This window comes from Podarcis vaucheri (genome assembly GCF_965113315.1).
Source record: "Podarcis vaucheri genome assembly, chromosome: 6".
Classification (NCBI taxonomy): Eukaryota; Metazoa; Chordata; class Lepidosauria; order Squamata; family Lacertidae; genus Podarcis; species Podarcis vaucheri.
The window spans coordinates 103744125-103755601 of NC_138764.1; positions in this window are offsets into that span (position 1 = coordinate 103744125).

Below are 11477 nucleotides of genomic sequence, written 5' to 3' on the forward strand. Positions count from 1 at the left end.
AAGAGGAAAGAAGAGGCGTTGGGGCTTTCCATTGTTTTGTACCGTTCAGCACACGCTGCTGTTTGTCTCTTGGATGGAAGATGTTTGTGCGCCCTCGGCACGATTCGCTCCTGGATCTCTAGCTAGGAACATTTTCCCCCTTGGGGGGGGCAAGGACCTCCTGCATTAAAAGCACATCTAATGTCCACAACTTCCCCCAAAGAATCCTGGGAACTGTCCTGCTGGGAACTGCAACTCTGTAAAGAGGAAAGTAGAGTCTCCAGGATTATTTTGGAGAAGTCTTGAGCTTTAAATGCGCATTAGGTAAAGGTAAAGGGACCCCTGACCATTAGGTCCATAGAATCATAGAATCGTAGAGTTGGAAGAGACCACAAGGGCCATCGAGTCCAACCCCCTGCCAAGCAGGAAACACCATCAGAGCACTCCTGACATATGGTTGTCAAGCCTCTGCTTAAAGACCTCCAAAGTGGAGACTCCACCACACGCCTTGGCAGCAAATTCCACTGTCAAACAGCTCTTACTGTCAGGAAGTTCTTCCTAATGTTTAGGTGGAATCTTCTTTCTTGTAGTTTGGATCCATTGCTCCGTGTCCACTTCTCTGGAGCAGCAGAAAACAACCTTTCTCCCTCCTCTATGTGACATAGAATCATAGAATCATAGAATCATCCTTTTATATATTTGAACATGGCTATCATATCATCCCTTAACCTCCTTTTCTCCAGGCTAAACATGCCCAGCTCCCTTAGCCGTTCCACATAAGGCATCGTTTCCAGGCCTTTGACCACTTTGGTTGCCCTCCTCTGGACACATTCCAGTTTGTCAGTGTCCTTCTTGAATTGTGGTGCCCAGAACTGGACACAGTACTCCAGGTGAGGTCTGACCAGAGCAGAATACAGTGGCACTATTACTTCCCTTGATCTAGATGCTATACTCCTATTGATGCAGCCCAGAATTGCATTGGCTTTTTTAGCTGCCGTGTCACACTGTTGGCTCATGTCGCGGCCGACTGGGGTTGTGGTGCTCATCTCGCTTTACTGGCCAAGGAAGCCGGCGTACAGCTTCTAAGTCATGTGGCCAGCATGACTAAGCTGCTTCTGGCGAACCAGAGCAGCGCACGGAAACGCCGTTTACCTTCCCGCTGGAGCGGTACCTATTTATCTACTTGCACTTTGACGTGCTTTCGAACTGCTAGGTTGGCAGGAGCAGGGACCGAGCAACGGGAGCTCACCCCGTCGTGGGGATTCGAACTGCCGACCTTCTGATCGGCAAGTCCTAGGCTCTGTGGTTTAACCTTTAAATGTGTGCCTGGCCAGGAAAAGCTGAGAAAGGCAGAGAGGTTGGTGGATGAGGCCTTCATTATTTTAGAAACCTTGATCTTCTTATAAACAGAGCACATGAAGGAACACGACAAGCGAGAGATATGAGATGTGCTTATTCCATTTCTATCCAACTCTGTTTCCAAGAAATTCAAGGAAGCATTCAGATCTCTGCCTGCAAACCAGTTTTGCCTCCCAATACCCTTGTGAAATAGTAAGAAAGTGATTGGCCAAACTCAGCCTTTCCCCCAAAGCAGGCGGTTTCCAGATGTTCCCATCTGCCCCTGCTGTAGCCAAGCACATCTGGAAACCACCCGCTTTGGGGAACGGCTGACCAAAAGTCACCCACTGTGCGCAGGGTGGCTGAAGCCCAAACTACATGTTATGCGGTTGAATGTTGGCACATTCCCTTTAAACTTTTCTCAATGAACTGTGGGGAATGACCTTGCCTAACTGGTTTTTATTGGCAGCCGGTTAGTCTCTCCGGCATCAACTGGACCTTCTGAGAGTTGATAAAGGATGCCAAGCAAATCTTTGCTTTGCAATGGTCTTTTGAAAACCACATCAGTGGCGCAGAGGGAGTTTCACGAAGCAGCCCAGATGGGCAGTTGCCCACGTCAGCTCTGAATCCTTCCTCCCGCCCCCTACCCTATAAAAAAAAGCATCATTCAGAACAGTGGTCTGCAAGACACACCACTGGCATCCATCTGTCTTAGGAGACAACGGAGGAGTGCACCTTTGGGAGTGAAGTTAAGCTGTTGGAAGTTGCAGCGCCTGCTGTGGCTGCAGAGACCGATAAAGGAGAGACATGTTTTGTTGCAGCTGGGGCAGATGAAGGCATCTGATTGTGCTGCTGCAGACGCACCATGGCATTTCTTCTCTCGCACTCCTCCAAGCAGTCATTTCTCCTCTGGTCACTACTATGGATACACAACCAGACTGGCTCCAAGCACTGCAAGGGGTTCCCACACGGCAGAGTTGATGTTGCCAGCATCCATGGCACATTGGCAGACACCCTTGTTATTAAGAGTTGGGCATACCAGAAGAGAGCCTGCCGGATGAGGCCAGCAGCCCATCTAGTCCAGCATCCTGTACTTACACTGGCCAGCCAGATATCCATTATGGGAAATGCACAAGCAGGATCTTAGCCCAAGAGCGACTTTCCCCTGCTGTGGTTTCTGTTAGAATTCCTGCTCCGTGATTGCAGTCATGGGATTGTTGTCTTTCACATGACGGTGTATGCTTTGACTCCACCGCGTGGGAAGTGACGGAGACAGGATGTTTGTGTTCCGTGAAGTGGGACTATTGTCCTTTGTTCTTTCTCTCTTTGCTGTCTGACGCTAGAGAGAGAGGGAGCCATGTTGCAGTGCTCCGTGTGTGTTTATATGTCAATAAAGTAGATTAGCCAAAATGCTGAGTTGCTGAGGTCTGTTATGCGAGTTGCACAAACTCTGCGGATCCCTAAGTGTGCCGGTGTCGGTTGGCATCAGTCGCTGATGTTCGGGCTGGAGAAAGCTTTTGAAGCTCCTGAACGAAAGACCAGGAGGGAGAGAACATGCCAGTGGGGCATGTGTCTCTGCCAGGGTCCTACTCGAGTGTAGGGTGATCTCCTGTGTGCTAGTCCCGGGGGGGGGAGGTTTACCATGCAGCGTGGTCTGAGTCCGGTCCTAGGTCAAGGGTATGGAGGCTATCCGTCAAGGGCAAAGCGGGTTCCAAGGCAAGGAGCCGGGCGTGGTCAGGAACTCTGGAAGAGCAGGACAAGGTGCTGGCAGGAACAGGTTACCAACGATGTTGCTCCCGCAACCTGGGACTGGGCTGACTGACCTTTATCTCCTCTGAGGCCAGGGGCGGCCCTGGTCCACAGATGACTCGCCTCTCCTGGCCTTAAAGCGAGCCCTCCTCCTGAGAGAATTTAGTTCCCTCCGCCTCTCTGCCCTGAGCCTCTGCAGCTCCGGAGAGGCTGGAGGGTTACTGGACCCAGAGGCAACCTCCGCTTCCCCTGACGGGGCTGAGAGTGGAGCACCTGCAGGCAATGGGTCCTCCATCACCTCCGGAGCAAGAGCGGATTCAGCTGGTGTCTGCTCCTGAGGATCCGGTCAGCCGGTACTGGAGGTGGGGACTCCTGTGCAGGCTGGGATTCCTCAGGTTCGGCCTCTGAATCAGATTCCCAGGCCATCACATCCTGACAGTTTCCAGCAACTGGTATTCAGAAGCATACCAGAGCCAGCCTGCCTAGTAGCCATCGAGAGTCCTCCTCTATGAGTTTGTCTAATCCTCTTTTAAAGCCATCCAAGTTGGTAACCATCACAGCCTCTTCTGAGGGGGGGGGGGGAGAGCTCCATAGTTTACGTTTTGCACGAAACCCCCAATTTGGGGGACTGTGTCTCCCCCCCCCCCCCATTTTCCTGCCCTGACAGCCTCGTTGCTTCAGAGATTCAGCCGCTACACTGGAGAAAAAGGCCTCCCTCCTTCCTCCACTCTATCAGGGGTTAATCCGATGATTGTTTTTCAAATCCCCATCTTGCAAGGTGAGTCATAACAGTTCCCTGATTATAGTGCCGGAGGCTGAGTCAGCAAGCCTTTGTCTTCCCAGCTCAGTTTTGTTCTGCATGACTAACAGGGACGCCCACCAGCTTCATCTCTGCATCCCAGATGACTCCCACCCGTCTTGCAGAGAGAGGATGGTCTGCCCTGCCCTGCCTTCTCCAACGTGGTGCCCAGCAGATGCTCTGGACTATGATTCCCAGGGGTCACAACCATTGTGGTTGAATCCTGACGAGAAAGAAGTACTGTTCTTGGGGGACGGGGTGGGCAGGGGTGGAGGACTCCCTGATCCTGAATGGGGTAACTGTGCCCCTGAAGGACCAGGTGTGCAGCCTGGGAGACATTTTGTTCCCTTTGTGAATGATGCCATGGCCTTCGGCTAGTGCAATAAAATTGATGATGATGAAGAAGTGAGTTTTTGGGTTATGAGATCTGCAGAGGAGGGTCTTCTCTCTATCCCACCACCCACACATTCCCACTCGCTGGGGACACAAGAGAAGGCCTTCTAGGCGGTAGCTACTCCCAGACAACTTTGGTATTCCCTCCCTAGAGAAGACAGACTGGCTCCCTCCCTGTTACCCTTTTAATGAAAAGGCTGGCGCCGTGCCAGGGCGGGAGAGTGCTAGAGTCCTGTCTAGTCAAGTTGCGTGGGATCAATTCCAACCTGTTACCTCCGAGGATGTGGACAGGCTGCTTGGACGAGTGAAACCAACTACCTGTCTCCTTGATCCTGCCCATCCTGGCTTATAAAAGCTAGCCAGGAAGGGCTGGGTGATGGGCTTCGTGGGGTGGTGAATGCTTCCCAGAGGGAGCCTTCCCATACCCGCTGAAAGAGGCGGTTATTAAACCGCTTCTTAAAAAACCATCTTTAGATGCGGCCACGATGGCCAACTATCGCCCAGTCTCAAATCTTCCATTCCTGGGCAAGGTGATTGAGCGAGTGGTTGCTGAACAACTCCAGGCACGCCTGGAAGAAGCGGACCATTTGGATCCCTTCCAGTCGGGATTCAGGCCTCATCACGGGACTGAAACTGCCTTGGTCGCACTGGTTGATGATCTCCGGCGGGCTAGGGACAAAGGTGAGAGCTGTTTCCTAGTTCTGCTGGATCTCTCAGCGGCCTTTGATACCATCGACCATAACATCCTTCTGGACCGTCTTGAGGGGCTGGGAGCTGGGGGCACTGTCATACAGTGGTTCCGCTCCTTCCTCCTGGACCGTGTTCAGAAAGTGGGGGGGGGGTGAGTGTTCAGACCCTTGGGCTCTCACTTGTGGGGTGCCTCAGGGTTCTGTCCTCTCCCCCATGCTTTTCAACATTTACATGCAGCCACTGGGAGAGATCATCAGGAGGTTTGGGCTGGGTGTTCATCAGTATGCGGATGATACCCAGCTCTACCTCTCTTTTAAATCAGAACCAGTGAAGGCGGTGAAGGTCCTGTGTGAGTGTCTGGAGGCGGTTGGAGGATGGATGGCGGCTAACAGATTGAGGTTGAATCCTGACAAGACAGAAGTACTGTTTTGGGGGGACAGGAGGCGGGCAGGTGTGGAGGATTCCCTGGTCCTGAATGGGGTAACTGTGCCCCTGAAGGACCAGGCAGTGGCGTAGCGTGGGTTGTCAGCACCCGGGGCAAGGCAAGTAATTTGCGCCCCCTAACCCGTGGATTTGCGCCCCCTAACCCTAACCCCCAGATGTTGTGCCCGGTGCGGCCGCCCCCCCTGCACCCCCACGCTACGCCACTGGGACCAGGTGTGCAGCCTGGGAGTCATTTTGGACGCACAGCTGTCCATGGAGGCGCAGGTCAATTCTGTGTCCAGGGCAGCTGTCTGCCAGCTCCATCTGGTACACAGGATGAGACCCTACCTGCCCACAGACTGTCTTGCCAGAGTGGTGCATGCTCTGGTTATCTCTCGCTTGGACTACTGCAATGCACTCTATGTGGGGCTACCTTTGAAGGTGACTCGGAAACTACAACTAATCCAGAATGTGGCAGCTAGACTGGTGACTGGGGGCAGCCGCCGAAACCACATAACACCGGTCTTGAAAGACCGACATTGGCTCCTAGTACATTTCTGAGCACAACACAAAAGTGTTGGTGTTGACCTTGAAAGCCCTAAATGGCCTTGGCCCAGTAGACCTGAAGGAGTGTCTTCACCTCCATCGTTCTGCCCAGACACTGAGGTCCAGCGCCAAGGGCCTTCTGGCAGTTCCCTCACTGCAAGAAGCCAAGTTACAGGGAACCAAGCAGAGGGCCTTCTCGGTAGTGGCACCCACCCTGTGGAACACCCTCCCACCAGATGTCAAAGAGATAAACAACTACCTGACATTTAGAAAACATCTGAAGGCAGCCCTGTTCAGGGAAGTTTTTAATGTGTGACATTTTGATGTATTTTTCATCTTTGTTGGAAGCCGCCCAGAGTGGCTGGGGAAACCCAGCCAAATGGGCGGGGTACAAATAATAAATTATTATTATATTATTATTATTCTACTTACATGCATATGATATATCTATGTATATGTATATCTATAGCTGTTTAACTCTACTAATGTTTAATTGGTTTTAATCATTGTTTTCTCCACCCCTATGCTTTTAGCTGTTCTTATTTAATCTGTAAACAGCTCTGAGTCCCTGTCAAGGAAAAAGGAGGGGTATTAATGAATATATAAATAATAACTCAGGCAGTTCCAGGAAAGCCCCAGGACCCAGAACTCGACAATTCTATGAATAGGGTGGGCTATGAAAACACACATCTCAGGTGTCATGAAAAGCCTTCTTATACAGCTTTACTTGGAAGTGAATCCCACTAATGGGGCTTACTCCAAAGTAACTGCATGGGATCTTAACTGTTCACTATTCCATCTCTTGTACATTTTAATAGGATGTACAGAAAAAGAAAAAGGAACAAGATGTTCCTCCCCAACCTAATTTCAATATTTATCGGAGTTGGAGCCAAGGATGTCTTGCAGTTAAGGGAGAAGAGATTTAAAACAAAAACAAAAAACACAGACTCCAAGGTAGATCACGGCTGAAGAATGCAGCAGTGGATTGCACCAGTGAAGGATTAATTAAACAGTTTCGCTGAGGCCATTGAGAGGCAGGGAAGCCGCCAGCTAGCTGAGGTTGTGATGCCAACCAAAACAGCCCAAGCCTGTGAGCTGCTGGCATTCTTGGCACTGAACTTTGAAAAAGCCGGTTAGTACCTGCCAGGCTGCACTCATCCAAAACAGTTCAAAAAACAAAGAAACCTCACAGCTGTCCATTCGGCTACAGGCTACCCCAATCTCTGGGTTGTGAGAGACTTCCAAGGGGTCGTGCGCTTTCCCAGGGTTCAGTTTCCTTGGACTGAAGGTCAGCGGAGACTGTGGTGTCTTCAGGCTATATGGCTTGATGTGCACATATACGCCACCTGCGCATAAGGTTGAGGGGCTTGTAGCATCAACAGCCCCATAGATCTTGCTTCCCCAATAGCTTTCCAGGGGAGCCCCGAAGTCTAGCACAGAGCAAGACATGTATCTGTAACCAACTGTAGCCAACAAATTAGGCTAGTAGGACTACAAGACGTTTTGTAAGGAGAAACATACGAAGTGTTACAAAGTAGAAAAATATATTGGTTATGAGTTTGAAATGTAATAGGGAAAATAAGAAATGCATACTAAGAGATTAGACTGGAAAATTTTCAGACAGGATTGATGGAAGTAAAAAAAAAATTGAATAAGATGTAAAAATATGTTTAATTACTGCTGAAAATGATATGTTAAAACAAACAAACAAACACACACACACACATATATATAAAAGCTGCCTTATACTGAGCCTGACAGCAAGAGCTGTTCAACAGTGGAACAGACTCCCTTTGGGGGTTGGACTAGATGTCCTTTGGGGGTCCCCAACTCTACAGTCCTATGATTCTATGAGTCTGACTTGCAGGTCCATCCAGCTCAGTATTGTCAACCGCTGACTGGCAACAACTCTCCAGGGTTTCAGACAGGGGGTGTGCCCATCCCATCCCAGAGATGCCAGGATTCGAACTTGCATCCAGATCAGATAACGGAGCGCGGAGTGCCAGCTCTTCCCCGCCCTTCAGCGCTTTGGTTTCCTCAGAGGTTGGCAGCCCTGTTTTGCACACTTCCTCCCGGCAAACTCCAGCCTCCGGTCCGGCTCCAGAGCTCCTGGAAGATACACTTCCTTGGGATTTGACCTCCGAGGTCGAGGCCAGGAGAGCGAGGGCTCACTCTCGTAAACAGCGGGCAGCAAAACAGAGACCCGACTGTGTTCCACTTCAGACGGCCTCCAAACAGCCAATCTAGAAAACTAAAACATCAGGAAGATGGCTTGGCGAAAGTCCTTCTTCCCAGCAGGCTTATTCCAGGGGGTTATCGGCCAGTCCATGTGCAGAGGCATTTGAGGAGGGCGCCCCTCTCCATTAACCAGCAATCAGCTTAAGTGGTACAGTCCAGACACACATTCTGCACTTAGGCAGGAAGAACCAGATGCGCAAATATAAGATGAGGGACGCCTGGCTTGCTAGCAGTACATGGGATCTAGGGGGCTTAGGAGACAAGCTGATCATGAGTCGACAGTGTGATGCAGCAGCAAAAAAAGAGAATGCTATTCTAGGCCTCATCAACAGAAGTCCAGAAAGTACAGATCAAGGGAAGTAATACTACCACTGTATTCTGCCTTGGTCAGACCACACCTGGAATACTGTGTCCAGTTCTGGGCACCACAATTTAAGAAAGATGTTGACAAGCTGGAAGGTGTGCAGAGGAGGGAAACCAAGATGATCAAGGGTCTGGAAAGCAAGACTTATGAGGAATACGGTGGAAGAAGATTGGAAGAAATTTAAAGACTATCTACAGAAGTATTCTAAAATTAATCAAGAATAGAATGATGTAATTAAGGGGTTTCCAGCTGTAATGCTTTAAGAGAATGTGAAAAAAGGGTTATAAATGGGTTAAAACTTAATGGTAAGGATTTGCTGAACCAATAATTTGAAGTGGAATACAAAAAAGGGAGGTATGAGGAGGTCCGGGAAATAAGTTAAAGGAAAATAAGTGATAGAAAATATGTGTCCTTTTTTTTTTAACTGTCTTTATTTTGGATTTTTCTTTTTCTTTTTTATTTTTTACTGTATTATTTTAAAAAACCTTAATAAATATTTTGTGGGGGGGGGAAGACTTATGAGGAATAGTTGAGGGGCTGCGTATGTTTAACTTGGAAAGAGAGCCAGTGTGGTGTAGTGGTTAAGAGCGGTGGACTCATAATCTGGGTAACCGGGTTCGCTTCCCTGCTCCTCCACCTGCAGCTGCTGGGTGACCTTGGGCCAGTCACACTTCTCTGAAGTCTCTCAGCCCCATTCACCTCACAGAGTGTTTGTTGTGGGGGAGGAAGGGAAAGGAGAATGTCAGCCGCTTTGAGACTCCTTTGGATAGTGATAAACCGGCATATCAAATCCAAAACTCTTCTTCTCTTCTTCTTCTTCTGGAAAATGGGAGACTGAGAGGAGGGAGTTCTGAGAGCCATCTTCAAATATCTCACGGGCTGTCACATGGAGCAAGCTTGCTTTCTCCAGCTCTGTAGGGTAGGACTCAAAACAATGTCTTCAAGTTACAAGAAAGGAGATTCTGACTAAACAGGAATTTCTGAGGGTAACAGCTATTTCGGTGGAATGGTCTCCCTTCGGAGGTGACAGACTCTCCTTCCTTGGAGGTTTTTAAGTAGAGGTTGGATGACCATCTGTCATGGATGGTTTAGCTGAGATTCCTCTATTGCTGGGGGCTGGACTAGATGACCCCTGGGGTCCCTTCCAACTCTACGATTCTCTGTTTACCACCTCACATGCTTCTTTGGGTAAACCAAACCACGGATTTTGTTTGGAAAATCCGAGGTTACTTCCAGGATGCTCACTTACCGAGCATTCACCCTGATCCGTTTGCAGAGAGGTTACATGACGTTGTGTCAAACCAAGTGCCATCCTTTCCCGTCAATTTTCTCATGGCAGAAAAGTCCAGGTTTGGCGATGAGCTTGTTTGAGGCTCATAACGCCTTTCGTTTGCTGCGAAAAAACGCTTTTAATTCCACAGCTTGAAGGCATGTGGCTGAAAATCACCCTAAAATAACATCAGCCTGGAAGTGCCTGAGACCCCTCTATCACTACCCAGGTTTTTAAAATACATAGCAAGGTGCAAAAGAGGGATTTTCCAAGTTCTCCAGAAGACGGTGGCTAATCCAACTTAACGCATTACAAAGGTCAAAAAAGGTTCTCAAGCAGCCCCACTTATTTTAATGGACCGCAGGCAGGTCCAATGTTCTCCAGACTGCACTCCCTTCAACCAGACTTTGAAATCAATTAAATATAATTACAAAAATGGTAGAGCGTTGGAAGCCACTAAGCATTCAAAGGCCAAAATTATTATGTCCCTGACATTTCATTTTGGGAGGTCAGAATTTTTCAAGTGCTGCCCGAGGCTTACATTTTGGTATTGCTTTTAGATGCAACAATTTCGGATTAGGGACAGCGTAAAAACCGGTGTGTGTGTGTCGGGGGGGGGGAGCAGGAGAGCTGAACCGAAATATCCCCCCCCCCCGTTTTGTTGGCATGAATCGTGAAAGTTCAAAACACACTCTAAATAAAATGAGGGTTTTGCACTTTCGGAAATCCAAATGCTGCTGCTCCCGTTTCCATAGTTGCACAAACAAGGCTATTTCCAGGAGAATATGGTGTGCTCAGAGCTTCTGTCTGAGTGGGAGAGCATCAGCCCATTTCTGGAATAAATGCATTTAAGACCAGGCTGTCGCGAAACGGTCTTGGTTTCACTCCCTTCCTCCTCTCCTTCCTGCTTCTTAAATGTTCTTCTTATAGTGGCGTGCAGGAGACAAGCACCAGAACACTCTTCCACTTCCAGCAACTGGTGGAGATTTGTGCACCTCCCACCCACCAGGGTTTCAATCCGTTTTGGGAATATTCTCCATAATCACACATTGCTGGGGGGGGGGGGAGGAGCCCCAAATGCGGAAAGAACAGCCCTCTTGAAACACAGAGGCAGCATCGAGATTTGTTGGCAAGGGAAGCAAAGAGCAGCATCTTCAAAAAAACTACGCAAACCCTTCTTGCAATTCCACCTTTGCTCAAGTCCTGCCTCAGTGCGCCAGCGCCACCCTTGGGCAGAAACCGGGAACTGCAATCCCTCATTACCTGCTAGGGCCCATTGAAGCTGTTCCATCTGCCACATTGGTGAGAAACTGATCCCTCTAGGGGTGGCAGCACCCACACTTTGGAACTCCCTATCGCCATTAGACAAGGATCTGGTGAAAACTCTCCAGACACATAATTCAGACTTGTTTTGAAACCGTTAATTTGATCTGCCTTTTATTTAATGTAATATATTCATTGATTTGGTGCAGTTATATATCCTGCCTACCCCACCCCTGAGAAGCTCAAGGTAGTGTAGATTATTTTCCTTCTCCTCATCTTATCCCCACAAAAGGGGGTGAGGAGAGCCCATCGGCTCCTCGGAGGAAGTACGGAATGCAGACAGCCAAGCAAAATACACCTGGCCACGGCCACCTGCCTAAAAACAGGCACAGGTGAACCATGCTGTAAATTATTGTAGTGGGAAG